Source organism: Lepidochelys olivacea (assembly GCF_965140295.1).
Source record: "Lepidochelys olivacea isolate rLepOli2 genome assembly, chromosome: 8".
NCBI lineage: Eukaryota > Metazoa > Chordata > Testudines > Cheloniidae > Lepidochelys > Lepidochelys olivacea.
The window spans coordinates 72,278,375-72,295,757 of NC_140418.1; the positions used below are offsets into that span (position 1 = coordinate 72,278,375).

Below are 17,383 nucleotides of genomic sequence, written 5' to 3' on the forward strand. Positions count from 1 at the left end.
CATAAATATGGATGTATGTAATATATTTTATTAAAGAATTTGCCAATCGCTTTGCTGTTGTAAGAACAGACTACAAAAAAAAGAGTATAGCTGGATAGATTAACAATATTGTTAGGTGAGTTAAGGGAACCACTGTTGTGGCCCCTTGTGGCATGTAGTGGTTTAGATAGTTTAGTGTCCTTTGAGAAGAAGCAAAGTGTGTGTTGTAAATGGCTTGTTTAGTTTTGGTTTTTTCTTGTTTGTACTTCCTCCTGTTGACTGTATTTGTATGTTTCTTCTGTTTCTTCAAAGCAAACAATATATAGTTTTCCTGACAACTGGCTCCAATTCCTTGCTTTTATTATGCTTTCTTCACATTTTCAGTTTTCATTCCTGAAGCGTGAATACAGGTAACTGCCAGAAAAAAAGTGTTTGAAAGTTATGAATCAAGTAGTTGTCATTAAATGCAGAGCAAATGTCCCGTTTGACCTAGATATTGTTGCATGTGGAAGATTTGCTACTGTGCTGTAATTCTTCCATTACCAAGGCCCAGGTCAGAGTGTGAATATGAAAATAATTTTCCTAATTTTATCATTTTGATTTTAATGAACATCCTTTATTTGCATCCTTGACCATTCTGAGTGCTGTACACAATGGTTTGTCCAGGCAGAATTTATGACTCTACCTCTGGGAAAGACATTGTTCTACAGCTTTCACAAAATATATATCACAGCATTTTGTGGATGAGACCAATTCAGAATTAGTAGTATCTGCAACTGTTTAGTTTAAGAAAATTGTAGCACTTCTGAGAGCCAGGAGCTATATTAAAATGAGTCCAAGTTGTCACAGTTCTGAGGATTAACTTTTCCTGATCCAATCCCTCCTGTATGCGTTATTACTTTTAGAATATGAATTTTGCTTTAGCATTCTAACCCTGCCTGACTTCTATAGAATCTTAGAGGTTGTTTACATTACATATGGATATGCAAAAAGTACCCTCTAGCAGCATAACTCTGCTTTGCTCACAGACCTTTTTTTTTTTCCAAATTTGTCCCTGAATTAAACTAAGAACCATAATCATTATAATGGTAAATTCATTGCTAACTGAGAACAAATTTTTGTTCACTGAGTAGAAATCTCTTGATGCTTATTACGAAATGCTCTGTATAATTAGAACTTGCAGAAATTGTTTTTCTACAATCCTGTTCATTCCTCTAGAAAACCGTTTTAAACTAGACATGTTATTGTTTTGTTAGGTTTTTAAAAAGAGGCGGAAAAAACACTTTCTGAGCATTGTGTGAGTGAACTTAATTAACAAGCAAAAAATGACATTATCCAATCAAATGAAAGCAAAGCGCAGAGATGAGGACACAAAAGTGATTTACAATAAAGAAAATTATCTTGCTATAGTAAATATTAAAACCAAACAGAATTGAAATGTAATTACTTTTGCTTTGTAATACAGATAGTTTTAGGGAAAACCTCTTTTTCAGACAAAGGGAATATGAACTTAACTGCTTGCACACGGGGTTAAGCATTAACTCCCTAGAAAGTAAACCCTCATTAGCATCCTTTCAGTTGCCATTAGGGTGAAAGTCATCTACACTGCAAAGGAATTTCTGAAAATTATCCCAGCTTTGGCTCAGGTGAGTACTAGGTTTCCCAGGGCCTTGTATAAATTAAGACCTGTGGGCAGAGCTTAGTGATAAAGTCACAGCTAATAATATATTTGACTCTGTGCTGAGTTTGCAGATCCCTTGTAGGGCATTTCCCTCTCACCCCATTAGGGGAAGGGACATCTGAAGGAAAGGAAGGAGTGCCATTGCCCTTGGCTCTCTCACACTTGCTTCCAACTCTCTTAGATTCATGATCTCGAGGCACTTCCTCTGTCCCCCATTCTAGGTGGTTGCTTCTCTTGCCCCTGAGTTCTGCAGAGCCCGTTGCACTATTGGGTACCTCCTTTAAGTGGATCCTGAGGGAATCTGCAGCCAGGGGAGGACATGTTAGCCTGGGTCTATTGAGGCCATGTCACCTTGAAGCAGGAAGGAATGAGGGATGTCAGGGATTGGAGCTGCTGCAAATGCATCAATTGTTATGGTAGATACCATTGGTCTTTGGCTAATCTGCAGGCATTTGGGCAAGGCCCCACAGCTTATTTCTGGGGGAGGCAAACCCTATCACTCTGCTGGAATAACGGGGGAGGAAAACTCTGAGGGGCTTCCTCTCTCTGAACTGCATCCAGTGGGTTTTAATTTCTGAGAAGGTTGTTATGAAACATTCAGGGTCAGTCGCATGGTGGGATAACACAAGAATGAATTATTTTGATTTAACAGAAGGGGTTTGTGTCATAACGTGGAGGTTCTCAATGCAGCACCAGCCAAACTGTGGCTGTATGGTGTTTGTTTTCTCCTGAATTTGTTCAATATCCATACTGTTTGTTCTTTGAAAGGCAAAAATGAAAGAATGGGCACATTTGCTAAGAAATTTGATTTCATGAAAACTTCAGGCTTCAGTTAACTTTATCCTAAGTAACCTTTCAAAATGTAAATCAGTGCTTTGGTCCTCTGTTAACATAGGGTATGTCCACAGAGCAGTTAAACACCTGTGGCTGGCCTGTGTTATTTGACTTGGGCTCGTGGGACTCCGGCTGTGGGGCTGCAAAACTGCAGTGTAGACATTCGGGCTTAGTCTTGAGCCAGGGCCTGGGGACCCATAAGAGGGGAGGGTCCCAGAACCCAGGCCCAGCCTGAGCCCAAACATCTAAACTGAAATTTTACAGCCTGGCAGCATGAGTGTCATGAGCCCGAGTCAGCTGACGTGGGCCAGCCACGGGTGTTTAATTGTTCTGTAGACATACTCTATGTTGACAGAGGACCAAAGCATTGATTTAAATTGTGAAAGGTTACTTAGGATAAAATTAACTGAAGCCTGAAGCTTTGCAGAATATTGTTGCCAGTCAGTCAACAGGAACAATTCTGTAAATGCTGTCCCACTGGCACCTCATTCATATCAGTGAGGTGTTAATTGAAAACTTAGTTGTGGCCATTTAAAGAAAATATTATGTGGCATTAGATCCTCATCTGAGGCAGCCTTTAAAAACACAGGGTCCAAGATACCCAAGACAGTGTCACTTCAATCACTGGGGTTCTATGTGTGACCGTGAATTAGGCCTATCTGTATTTATGGCATCCTTCTCATTTCATAAGATGTCACTTTTTTCACTGGTTTGAATGGGCCACCTGCCTGTCTTGTCACATTGCTTGAATTGAAAGATTAAGAGGCTTTCAAAATGTGTTCACTGCAGTGTTGGCTATGGATTTTGGTCATGAACCTGTTCAGGTTTTTAATATTGTTTTTCATTTTTGTCCACATGTGGCATCTAGCACTTAAGGATTTATCAAAATGTACACTTATTAATGGGGAGAGTACACTCTAATAGACAAACTCTATTCCTTAGTACTATTCAGTAGTTGGCAAAAAATGGAGCAATTTGTTTTTCTTTTTCAAACAGTATTGAGTAGAAAAGGAGTGAGTCTAAATTAATACAATTCGGAAACCGTATCAATGCATGGGTTTTAAAGACAAAAAGATGACCTGACAGAGACCGTATAAATCTTAGAATTGGTCAGAGAAAAGTGAAGGAAGAGAGAAATGAAAACCAAAATTGTCAAATGGGAGTTTCAAATAAATGTGTTTGAGAGGAGATGAGAGTTTCAATAATGTAAATAAATGAAAGTGAAGAAAAAGAGGCTCCATGTGAAGTGACCATTAGGACAGAGGCCAAATAAAGTCTCTGTTCCAACATTACATGGAGTCATAGAATCATAGAATATCAGGGTTGGAAGGGACCTCAGGTGGTCATCTAGTCCAACCCCCTGCTCAAAGCAGGACCAATCTCCAATTAAATCATCCCAGCCAGGGCTTTGTCAAGCCTGACCTTAAAAACTTCTAAGGAAGGAGATTCTACCACCTCCCTAGGTAACGCATTCCAGTGTTTCACCACCCTCTTAGTGAAAAAGTTTTTCCTAATATCCAACCTAAACCTCCCCCACTGCAACTTGAGACCATTACTCCTTGTCCTGTCCTCTTCTACCACTGAGAATAGTCTAGAACCATCCTCTCTGGAACCACCTCTCAGGTAGTTGAAAGCAGCTATCAAATCCCGCCTCATTCTTCTCTTCTGCAGACTAAACAATCCCAGTTCCCTCAGCCTCTCCTCATAAGTCATGTGTTCCAGACCCCTAATCATTTTTGTTGCCCTTCGCTGGACTCTCTCCAATTTATCCACATCCTTCTTGAAGTTTGGGGCCCAAAACTGGACACAGTACTCCAGATGAGGCCTCACCAATGTCGAATAGAGGGGAACGATCACGTCCCTCGATCTGCTCGCTATGCCCCTACTTATACATCCCAAAATGCCATTGGCCTTCTTGGCAACAAGGGCACACTGCTGACTCATATCCAGTTTCTCGTCCACTGTCACCCTAGGTCCTTTTCCGCAGAACTGCTGCCTAGCCATTCGGTCCCTAGTCTGTAGCTGAGCATTGGGTTCTTCCGTCCTAAGTGCAGGACCCTGCACTTATCCTTTTTGAACCTCATCAGATTTCTTTTGGCCCAATCCTCCAATTTGTCTAGGTTCCTCTGTATCCTATCCCTGCCCTCCAGCGTATCTACCACTCCTCCCAGTTTAGTATCATCCGCAAATTTGTTAAGAGTGCAATCCACACCGTCCTCCAGATCATTTATGAAGATATTGAACAAAACAGGCCCCAGGACCGACCCCTGGGGCACTCCACTTGACACCGGCTGCCAACTAGACATGGAGCCATTGATCACTACCCGTTGAGCCCGACAATCTAGCCAACTTTCTACCCACCTTATAGTGCATTCATCCAGCCCATACTTCTTTAACTTGCTGACAAGAATACTGTGGGAGACCGTGTCAAAAGCTTTGCTAAAGTCAAGAAACAATACATCCACTGCTTTCCCTTTATCCACAGAACCAGTAATCTCATCATAGAAGGCGATTAGATTAGTCAGGCATGACCTTCCCTTGGTGAATCCATGCTGACTGTTCCTGATCACTTTCCTCTCATGTAAGTGCTTCAGGATTGATTCTTTGAGGACCTGCTCCATGATTTTTCCGGGGACTGAGGTGAGGCTGACTGGCCTGTAGTTCCCTTCTTCCCTTTTTTAAAGATTGGCACTACATTAGCCTTTTTCCAGTCATCTGGGACTTCCCCCATTCGCCACAAGTTTTCAAAGATAATGGCCAATGGCTCTGCAATCACAGCCGCCAATTCCTTTAGCACTCTCGGATGCAACTCGTCCGGCCCCAGGGACTTGTGCATGTCCAGCTTTTCTAAATAGTCCCTAACCACCTCTTTCTCCACAGAGGGCTGGCCACCTCCTCCCCATGTTGTGAGTCCCAGCATTCTAATGAAGAACTGAAAGAACGGACCCCCTTAAAGTTGAATAAATCACTTATCTGATAAAACATGAGGCATTTGATGGACAATATTGGGATTTTGAGGATTAAAATGAGCCCCAATCCATACTGAGAGCTATGACTCCGTTACCTCAACACAAGTATTCAGAATTTAATATATCAGTAGAATGACTGACTTGTTGAGGAATGTCAAAGATAATAAACCATGCAAGAGAGTTTTGTGCAAAAATGTTATGCTCACATTCCGGAGGTTAGCTGTCATGAGCCCATCAGTTTTGCTGCAGATTGCTGAACATTCATGGCAACAGTGCATCTTTGGTGTGCTGCTCATGTGCCAGTAGTGCAGGGAAATCTCTTCACAGCCCTTCTGCAAGATTGAAATTGTGATATTGTCTTCAGTGACTGCAGACAGCAAGGATCTGATGGTGTTAACATGAATGGACATCAGCGAAGCTGTACGGACAGTTTATTCTCATCATCAAAACGTTTAATGTAGCTCTTAGTTGCCGCATTTAAACTTAAACCTCCTGATTTGTGTTGCTAAATCATCAGCTTACACTAAATTATTTTTTGGACTCTTCCAGCATGTGTATGTGTTTACATCATCTCATAGATTATGGGAGTTGTCATAAATATAAAGGGAAGGGTAACAACCTTCCTGTATACAGTACTATAAACAGCCAGAGGTACAAAATCCTTTTACCTGTAAAGGGTTAAGAAGCTCAGGTAACCTGGCTGGCACCTGACCAAAAGGACCAATAAGGGAACAAGATACTTTCAAATCTGGGGGTGGAGGGAAAGGTTTTGGTCTGGCTGTTCTGTGTGCTTGCCAGACACAGATCAAGGAAGCAAGCAATCCAGCTCCATTAGAAGTAGTAAGTACTAGCAAGGGAATGCTTTAGCTTATTTTTGTTTTGGCTTGTGATTTTCTCTGTGCTGAGAGGAAGGTGTATTCCTGGTTTTCTTTTTGTAACTTTAAAGTTTGGACCAGAGGGAAATCTTCTGTGTTTTTGAATCTGATTGCCCTGTAAAATTATCTTCCATTCTAATTTTAAAAAACCCCAAGGCTGGTCTTTGCTCATCTTGTTTATTCTCAACCTCCCCAGGAAAGGGGGTGTTGGGGCTTGGGGGTTATTAGGGAGGAGTAGGAACTCCAAGTGGTCCTTTCCCTGAGTTTGTCTAAATCACTTGGTGGTGGCAGCATTACCTAATCCAAGGTACAAGGGAGAATTTGTGCCTTGGGGAGTTTTTAACCTAAACTGGTAGAAATAAGCTTGGGGGTCTTTCATGCAGGGCCCCACGTATGTACCCTAGAGTTCAGAGTGGGGAGGGAACCCTAACAGGAGTTTTTAGAGTCTGTCATTAAAATCAACCTCTCTGACACAGTGTGGGAGTGTAAGATTGAAAGCATAAATGCTTTGGGATGGTATTACAATGATGCACAACACTCATTGCTGGCTCTATTAGAAAGTACAAGGCACCCTTTTGTCTAGTGGATGAAGTAATTTCCTCCACTTTTTTTACAGCTCTAAATGACATCTCCTGGAGATCAAAGAACAGTAAGCAAAGTCATGCAAAATCTCAATGTGCAAACTGATGTAGAAAACAGAATACACACTAGAATACACTCTAGAGGCCACAGCAGTGCAGAAGAGGACTTTGAAGGGGCCCTAAATTATGGAAAAGAGCTTTCAGAAAAACTTGTCAGTCACTGCAGCACTGACAGAAATCCATGTGAAATGAGCAAAATGTCTGGAAAATTATGGATGTGAGGGTAAGCCTAGAATAGTTGCAAAAGGAGAATTCAGGGTTAAATATTTGCAGTATTATAGCAGGGAGAGTACTGAAAGTTTATGGGGAACTTTTTGGGGTCTTCAGAGAACACAAGTACATTTTGGGTTCTTGTGTTGGTCTAAGTACAAAAGTACCAGATGGTCAGCTGAGGCATAGATTAAGTAACTCTAATATAGATGTAAAGGATGTCAGGGAGTTGAGAAAACTCTTCTACTAGACTCATACCATGCTCTTGGACCCCAGAAGTAAATTTAATAATCCTGTCTTCCCAATGCTGCTTCTAATGTGTGTACTGCCCTCAGAAAAAAGGTGCACAGTAGTTTGTCAATTTCGTCATATGGGAGCAATCCCTTCCAGGCCTAGCCCCTAGAATCATATGAGAGCCAGCATATATTAGTTTAAGAGTGGGAAGGGTAGGGCTGAAACAAGAAGCCCAAAATGATTACCCCTTAGGAGCAGAAAACTTTATTGCCCTGCTCCCATTTCACCCTGCTCCCATTCAATTACTCCTGGACACACCAAAGCCCCATCCAGGCTAGTGGGGTGACTAAGGAGTTGTACAACTAGAAATCTGATTTACACACACATCTGCAGGTGGTTCCTGTGCACTTTTGCAAGCATAAATAGTATGTTCAAAAATGGGTGCGTAACAACAGAGGCTGGTTTAAGATTGGCAGAAAGGTTACCACATTATGCATTTGAGTTCTCATTCTTCTGTCTAAGGAGAGAAGCTCTGTGTCTCATCCTTTCTTCCTGGAGGCACAAAAAAATAAGTATTCAGGCTTCTTGTGATCTAAATATTAATAGAAATGGGATTGAGAGATACAAACTTTAGGTTGAGATTTTAAACTAGTTGAAGTTTAGATATTTAGAGTTGAAGGTTCAGTTGGGACCCATGGAAATGTCTTTGAATGTATTATTTTATTTTAACGTTTCATGTTGATAGTATTACTTTGAACAGGGAGTGGTGTGTTGATTTTGTTGTTGAACTGACATTTTTATTTTAAGCATCCAGCAAACAGAACTATTTTTAGAATAGCCAGTACACACAGTACACTTTTGATGTAGCTGTTTTTTAAATGAAAACATTTAGCCAAGCAAGAAAATCATCCTTCCTCCCCTCCTCCCCGCCCCCCCCCCCCAGCCTCACATTTGTTGCTGCTATTAGTTTTCGTGTTACAGTAGCACTTAGTGGGCCCCAACTGAGATCAAGGACCCATTGTTTTAGGCACTGTACAAACATATCATAAATACAATCTCTGCTCCAAGGACTTACTGTTTAAATATGTTCGACAGTCAAATGGTTGGAGGGGGAAAAGTGGTACAGCGAGATTAAGTGATTTACCTCCGATCACATAGCAGAACTATACCAGTATAATTCTGCAGGTAAATTTCCTTTGTAGACAAGCCCTTAGCGTTAGACACAGCAATAGAACCCAATTTTCCTAACTCCTGGTCAGGTGCACTAGCCATTGGACCACACTGCCTGTACTGTATTATGACATCAGAATTAAATTCAAATTGAGTCAGTCATGCGATCCTTGCCACCAGTTTGCCCACATGCTCAGGATCTAACTGATTGCCCTATTTGGGGTCAGGAAGGAATTTTCCCCTGGGTCAGATGGGCTGAGACACTGGCGGTTTTTTCCCTTCCTTTGCAGCATGGGGCACAGATCTCTTGTAAGTTTAAACTAATGTAAATGGTGAATTCTCTGTAACTTGAAGTCTTTAATCCATGATTGGAGGACTTCAGTAACTCAGCCAGAGGTGAGGGGTCTATTTCAGGAGTGAGTGGGTGAGGTTCTGTGGCCTGCAATGTGCAGGAGGTCAGACTAGATGATCACAATGGTCCCTTCTGACCTTGACATCTATGAGTCTGGAAGGTGATATATGCAGGTGAGGTTTCATATTGTTAATGAAAATGTTCTTTTCAAGTCTGCTAAGATCTGAAAGGCCACATTTTCAATAAGTCTCTGTTAAGTGTTTCTACAATATTTGCAAAGTTAAGTAACCCAGCTGAAAATTTGGCCCCAAAAGAGCATGCTTTGCAGCTGGTCATTGTCACAATATCTTTTTTTTATTTTTTTTTTAAGTATTTTATTACTAATCTGATAGAAGAGCAGAGACTCTAATGCCACTAAGTTCAAATAGTTGTGGGACAAAATTGAATTTCAAGAGAACACACATCTTCTATCTGAAGTTGCAATTTGTGACTGAGACTGTTTACCCCAACAGTAAATACAGTGAAGGTTCTAGGAGTAAATCTGTGCATCAAGTGTACAGTTTTCTGGTGACAAATGAGGACCTTAAGGAGAAATGTGGTGAGATGTTTCATGATTTGGGTTTGAAAACTATTGCTTTGTTGAACAACCAGTCAAACTGTGTTAGTGCCGAGTTAAATTATTTTCATGTATTTTATAAAGTCATAGCTTATTTTGTTTGTTTTACTTTTACAGCCAAGTTTGACAAATAGTAAGTCATGATATGGTGCAGTAAGGCAGATGGGAAATTTGTACTTACACAAAGAAAAATTCTTTTGGTTTACAGTGTAAGTTATTGATCCTGTTAGAAAAGGACAATTTTCACAGCTTTATGAAGACTACAAGGGGGTCTTTAAAACTTTTGCCTCAGGGTGAGAGCTAGGAAAAAATTAAAGCAGTTTCTGGAATACTCCGCCAGACCCATCCTGGAAAATGTGCAGAGAGCTGTACTTGATTATTGGAAAAGACAAACCCCTTAAGGGCCAGAGTCAGCTGAAGCTGGTTTTGTGCTCACATTACTTTTAGCTATTGCCAGGGCTAAAAATTCCTTTTTTAAGAAACATATGAACAACCTTTTAGAATGAGTGCTGATAAGGGAAATGCTCTAAAAATATACACACTAATGTATTAAAAAAAATGTTCCTGAATCTGATGATCAGTTATTGATGATCACATGATGAATTGCATATTTTTATTCATGTTATTAAGGTAGAGCTCTCCTTTTGTGATTTTTCTTTAGAGACTCTGTGTCTTCACAAGAACACATATAAGCACTTTTTAAAAAATAACCATCTTTTGAATGTTGTAAGTTGTTATATGTCCAATGGAATGTTTAGAAATGATACCAGCAATCTGATTGGCTAATGAACAGAGCATTCATTCTTTCTAGAAATGCCCTGTATAAACCAGCTGGGGTCAACAGCTCTCAGCAATGCCTCAGGCCATCACCTCCTCCCAGCCCAGTCATTAATCTCTAAGAAATGCCCTGCTCCTGGATCATTGTTTTAATGTTAGGTTGTGGATATTGCTATATGCGGTAAAAATGACCTTGTGGAAATGTTCAGAAGTAAAAACACAAAATGGTTAAATTTTATTATTTTTAAAACCATTAATAGCTGACGATCCATCAAAAACTAAAGTCTTAAAACAACCCATTGAACCGTTCTTAAAAATGATAAAATTCTGCCAGCCTTATTACCTATGCAAAGCATTTATCCACCAAATATTTCTTCCCCATTTCCATTCTGTTTGTTACAGTCAATTAAGTAAATTTCAAAATTAGACCTTTTAAAATGTACAATAGCTTTAAGAACTGACTGCTAATCTTTTAGAAGACACTGAGTGCATGTGATTTACATAATTCATTTTTTCTCTAAGCGGAATTTATATTATAATAATAAAAAAGCAAATTTACACTCAAAGGGCAAAATTATATGTTGCTCCCATAGTCCATATTCATTTTAGTAGTGATATTCTGTGCCCCTCATTAAGAAAAATACTTAGGCCTAATGTAGACTTAAATGTTGCTAGCATAGCTATGTTGGTTAGGAATGTGAAAAATATCACACTCAGTTTGACATAGCTGTGCTGGCAAAAGCACTAGTGTAGACAGTTATTCCAGCAAAAGAATCCTATTACTGGTATAGTTTATTTCATTCAGGGAACTAGTATAAGGGGTACTGGCAAAAGAACTCTATTAGATGTGTCTACACAGGAGTTGCTGGAAAAACCTTTCTAGTGTAGACAAGGCCTTAAACTCATATTTTAATCCATCATTTCACAAAGCCTGTGATGGGGGAGTGGGAGGTTCTGAGACAATTATTTTTTTAAATATATTTCTACCTTTTCCACTGAGCAGAGTATGCATAAACAGTTACAATTCCCACTGTGCTCTGAACAGATCATACCCTTACTATATATATTACTAATACACTCATGATTTGGCTTTATTAGTAAATCAGATTTAAAAATTGCCACCATAAAATCCTGTCTAGCCTTTTTCTCCAACCTTGGCTGTACCTCGGGCGTTCCCAGATTTTAGTTTCCATCTTACACAGACACTCTAGGTCTTTGTATATTCTGATTGGAGTTAAAAAATATATATACCTCTTGAACATTAATTACCAAGCACCCTCATGCCAGGTTCAGGTGCCCAATATCAGCTTGACCCAATAGAGGAGCCCCTCATTTCTACACAGGGTCTTGGTGTCTGTTAGTCTGGTACAGTAGGTATATCCAGAGGGAAGGAGGAGTGTCTGCTTTAATGTTTAAAAGAAAAATATCACACTAAACGCCTTTCTTTCCTGGAGGCTTACATTCAAGAGACTATTTGAAAGGCTCCTTTTCAATTCAGCTGCAAGTAGACATTTATTCATCTTTGTTTAAATTTAAAACTGTATTGTTGATAACATTAGCAAGTTCTCTTTTGCCTTGTCCGCTGCCACTTACATTGTTCCCTATAGGGAAATTGCTTCAGAGATTTGTGTTTTACACCTGACTATTTCACATTTTTATCCCTACGTTTCCTATTCCATTTCATTTTCTTTTTAAAGAATTCTCTGTATTCTTAATGATTGTGGTAAAACTAGCACTTTACATTGATTTGTGTTAATTTATACAATAGCAGTTAAGTAGGGTCACAGTTTTGAAATCTGGGTGCCTAAAGTTCAGTTCCTAAATCCATATTTAAGCACCTCCACAGAAGTACACTCATTTGCAAGGGGTTGAGTATTTACAGTTGATTTCAGTGAGAGCTGGATTGCTCAACACCTCTGAAAATCAGACCACTTTTTTTCTAGGTGCGTAAAGGTATAGGAGCTTTAATCTGAGCCACATCCTGTCTTCTCCATGGGTCACAGCACCATATTAAAGGCTGAGTACACCTGCAAGTCCTGGACTCCTAAAAAGTGCATGAGACAGTTGAACAATATGTGGGTGGTCCTGGTCCACCAGAATGGCCCAGATCCCAGTCTGTGGCCAAGTAGCAGCTGGTGCAGCTCAAAAGGAGATTGCAAAGGTGGCTTTGAGCCAGCTTTGCATACCCCCAGTGCCAAGGTGATTTTCACTGATCTGGTCCCCTGGCAGAATTTAGAGCTGCCTAATGATTATTATAAGTTTTGCCAGTTGACAAGTTCACAGGGTTACTATTGTTGCTGGGGTTCACTGGACTATAGGGACATCCCAGCCATGGCCTCTGTGCTAGCCTCATGGAAGGCAGTGGTGTGGGAGAAGCAGACTGTGGGGAATTGGATGATCTCCATATTCTGTGATGTAATCCTTCTGTGCCTTGTTACACCATCTTTTGGACAGCTTTGGTGTTGGAAGGAAGGGCTCAAAGTTGCTCTAAAGTAGCCCATGATCTGATCTAGTGTATATTCTCAGTTTACTTACCTTTTTGGCTGAATGTCTGCCAATAAATAGGATGGTGCTAAAACCTCTCCTATACTGGATGGTGATTGGGCTCACATATTTTTCATTCTAACTAAAATATAGTCCCATAAACTATTACATTTTCACTTAGAAAAATGTCTGATAAGACATAAGTAGTTCTGAACAAGTTAGATTACAGTTAAATGGATCACATATTAGTGAAAATTGTTATTGGTTTCTCAGCATTCACTGGTTTGCTTCCTTAAAAGATTAACAAGAAGTGGGTGGAACTGGCAGTAAAGGAGAAGAGATTTGTCTGAAGGGAATTGCCAGCTCCCTGCCCTTAATTTTGTGTCTTATTTGCTTCTGGAGTGCAGCCAAAAGACTGCTTGAGTCATCAAACATAACAGCTAGCTACTTAAGTAAATTAGAATATCTGTATGAAAAATAAAACTACCCACTCACGAGATTTCCAGATCGTATCTCTCAGAAGGGAATGTTGAAGTCCTACAACCTTGGGATTTGAATATGATGCTACATGACTCATTGGGTTTTCTTCCCATTTAGGAGAGACTGTGGAAGAGGAAATACAGAGAGAAAAAGTTCAGTGATGAAATAGAGAACCAGTGTGTATCTTATGCAGTTCACCCATTTGAGCCAGCCTATCTTTTTGAGGATGTAGTTCTTCTTTCCCTAATAGAAAGCACAGGGTTCTCTTTAATTAGGAAACTATTTTTAATTTAATTGCTCTTGAAGAAAATCCTGAGTCATAGGAAGAAAAGTTTTTGCAAAACTTGAGCTTGGGTTTGGTTTGGTTTGGTTTTTGAACGCTGTGAATCCAAAAAAGCTTGCAAGGTTCACAAAATCTTAGACACCACCACGTTCACGCATCAATAGTTTTATATCCTGTTTCATGTTTAATTTTCTTCAATGTTGTCTCCACTTTTGAAACCTAATAAAATGGGTCTCATATTGCTGTGTGGCCATTTAATCAAGACTTAGAGGAAACCATGAAGTATTAAGTGCTACAATTATTCAAAAAGAACATTACGAAAATGATTTCTTGAGAGAAAAAACTAATGCTGATACAGGCAGGCAGCCAATTACTAGACACTAAAAAGTCACAAATACCAGTCTATGCCCGAACGTAAAGCAGACCTTAGACTTGAGGAAGGATTAAATTCAGCATCATTTTCTTACAGCAATGTCCTTCAGGCAATGGCACATTAGATACCTTGAGGCAGTGGGACATAGCTAGTAGTTGCAACAATAGAGAATATTTGAATTTGGACTTCTTTTTTAGAGCCGAGTATTAATTTTGCTGTCCACAAAAAGTATGCCATGATTGAATCTGTAATTCCCTGTAATTCTCATTACCTAAAAGTTGTGGGGAATCATAGTATGAATCATTTTGTTTGAGAGGTAGGGCAATGGGAGGTTGCAGTATAGCTTATGGTATGATATTGATAGCTAAAGTGAACACTCTCCCATAATATGACTGGACTGTTATTCAGTGAAGTCAAAGTGGCAGAGTTGTTGTACCAGACCCTTTTGTGAAAGGATAAGAACATACGGACTTCACAGAATGATGATCATATCGAAAGTAAGTGTGTCCGTTTTAGCTGCTATTATTTCTGTACATACAGTTAGCATTCAATTAGCTATGTCCATACCTGCTCTATGTATGTTCTGTCTTGATTCGTATTGCTTACTTTCACTTGTGCTTTTAGGTCTCCGTTCAGCAAAGCAATTTAGCCCGTGCTTAGCTTTAAGTACATGATTACTCCCATCACAGTGCATGCTTTCCTGAATTGTGACCTAAAAGCACAGATGTTGAAGGTAAGGAAATGTGTGGCATTGGGAGGTAAAGTAATTGTAGTTTTTAAATTGAATAAAGCCATTCCAGAGCCTTAAAATCCCATGTGACCCTCAGTGGATTTCCTATTTTGCAGGATTGATTTCACTGAATAACAGTTTCTTTAAAGAGACAAGGTGGGTGAGGTAGTACCTTTTACTGGACCAACTTCTGTTGTGAAAGAGCCATGCAGAGCTCTTCTTCAGGACTGGGAAAGGTGCTCCCAGCATCACAGCAAAATACAAGGTGGAACAAGGTGTTTAGCATAAGTAATTAGCACACATTTTAAGTAAGGCTAAGATTTTGTCTCAGATATTTTTAGTAAAAGTCACGGGCAATAAAGAAAAATTAATGGAAGCCGTGACCTGTCTGTGACTTTTACTAAAAATATCTGTGACAAAATTGTGATCTACGGGTCCGCACACCGACTGATGAGCTTGGAGAGGTTGGGGGACTGTTTGAAAGCCAGAAGTTGGGTTTCAGGAAACATTTCTCTCAGGATGGGGTCCCCATTGAGTATAGGTTGTAGTTGTTTGATACCCTATATGGGTTCCAGTGTGGAGTAGTAGGTGATAACTAGAGGTGTGCAATCAGAGGGGATTCTATCTCTATATTGAAGCAGGTTCTCTTGGGGTATTTGGGTGGCCAATTACATGATGCGATCTACTTCTCTGGTGAAGTGTCATTATTTGGTGAAGGCAGTTTTAAGTGTGTTAAGGTATATTTTCTTCAGGCAGGCAAAACAGCCTTTCCTCCTGTCCCTGACTTCACTCCTCACCCAATGGTGCATCCCTTCCCTTTACTGCATCACAAGGGGGAGAGCGGTGCAAGGAGCAGGGCATGGAGACAGAAAGAGTGGCTGGGTAGAGGAGGAAGCAACCCTGCATTCACCAACTCATGCATCTCTCCCAATCCCTGCTGTAACATTCCAGTGATGTGTAATGGGAGAAGGTGAAGAATAAAAGACAGTAGGGCACAGACGTGTTTCTCCTTTCTCCCTCAACCCTAAGGTATCCCTTTAACCTCTGTCTGCCATGGGACTTCAGGGAGGTGTCGGTGAAGACAAGCAGAGGATAAAAGGGAGAAGGGTAGAGTAGGATAGACTTCTTTGGGATGGAAAGAGGAGAGTGATTACACCAGGGGAACAGCATATGTAGAGCTGACTCAATAACCGGGTTGAGAGGAGAACCCCCAAAGGATTATTCAGTGGGAAAAAAAGGATTATTCGTTTGCAAAATTTGATTGCTAAAAAGAGATTTGACCAGCTGTGCTCAGGGGCAGTGGGGGAAAGTAGATGAGACCTGTGTGTGTGGAGGGGGCAGAGGAGACCGCAAGAGGAACACTGGGGCAAGATGAACACAGCGAGAGAGAGAGATGGGAACCTGGGAAAGTGGTGGGGAAAAAGAGAGAAATGGTAGAGAGAAATGAAGGAAAAAGAAACATATGAAGAGGGAGAGAGAGCAATGGAGAGATCAGTGCTCAGGTCCTGTGGCAAGGGGGGCAGAATGAGTAGGAGATAAAGTGGTATACAGAAATATATCTAGTGCACTCCATGTACAAGAGTTTGGCCACTGTGTTGCTCCTTCCATGGCTATGGCTAGCAGGCAGCATAGGACCAGATCCTCTGTGGGGTAAAAGACTGTTGCACCATTAGCTACAAACTATATTTAAATGGAAAAATAAGTGAATCTATTTATTTTGTCTCCAAGTGCCCAGACCTCTGGTGTTTGGGATCTACCACTGAAAACAGCTCTCTCATTTCAAAATGACTTGTGTAAATTTCCTGTGCAACCTTGACAAGTCATTGTGGCTTTCTGCACCTCAGTTTCCCATCTGTAAAATGAAGATTAGCTTAAAATGGAGAGGAGTTACGGCTGTGAGGAGCTCAGATACTAATGGGAGCTGTATAAGTACCATCGATCGATAGATGTTCAGAAATCCGTATTGGGGAAAAACCAACTAACTTGTGCTGCCTCTTCCCTGTTTTGTCTTTCCATATGTATCTTAAGAATCAATAAAGTGTCAGCACCCTGTTGGTAACTTTTAGCTGCGGGTTATAGTTTGTGTCTGAAATATTGTAAAACCAGATATAATCTCTTTCCATTAGCTCTTTCAATCGTACAATGGCCTCCCTTGCTTTCTCTTGATAGTGTCACTGCCCGAAAGGTACTCTTGTTTGTGTTACAAACTTTGCAGCATCCTGCAGGAATTGTAAATTCCCAGCAGTGATTCACTAGTTATCTAAGAATGGAGTCGGACCCAAACCTTCACGTCTCTCCCAGATTCAATCTTGTTTAGACTGTGAATTTTTCCCTTCATTAATATTCATGTATTTACACATATGTATTTTGTTTCTGTTGAGTATCAAAAAGGCTGAGAGACTGAGGGAAAAGTTATTCCTTTGTCATTTTCATCCTTACCTTAAATATAAATCCCAAAGATCTTGTTGAATTTCCAGGCCAGTTTGCAGCCATCAGATAACTTTTGAGGAGTTTATCTGAACTGATGAACCTCTTGAGGCTCCCCCATATAACGACCCTGGATTTTCTGATCACCTACAGCTTTCCCGTCTCCCTAAAGTGTTCTCTCCAGGTGCTGATTTTGCCTTCGTTGGACATCTGCATCTGGGGACTTGTATTCGTGGCCTTTTTTCATTCATGCAAAATGTGTTCATTA

At 40.3% G+C, this 17,383-nt stretch overlaps 1 protein-coding gene and 1 long non-coding RNA gene across 2 annotated transcripts in view; one reads left to right on the forward strand and one right to left on the reverse strand.

The window, feature by feature from the left end:
* DPYD (dihydropyrimidine dehydrogenase) overlaps positions 1–17,383 on the forward strand; it is a 537,067-nt gene that overhangs the window by 357,584 nt on the left and 162,100 nt on the right. The window lies entirely within an intron of this gene.
* LOC311525638 lies at positions 80–13,426 on the reverse strand. The gene is made up of 3 exons (XR_014712833.1): positions 13,318–13,426; positions 5,670–5,795; positions 80–393 (listed from the first exon to the last, which is right to left on the reverse strand). It is a non-coding gene; the product is annotated as an uncharacterized lncRNA (long non-coding RNA).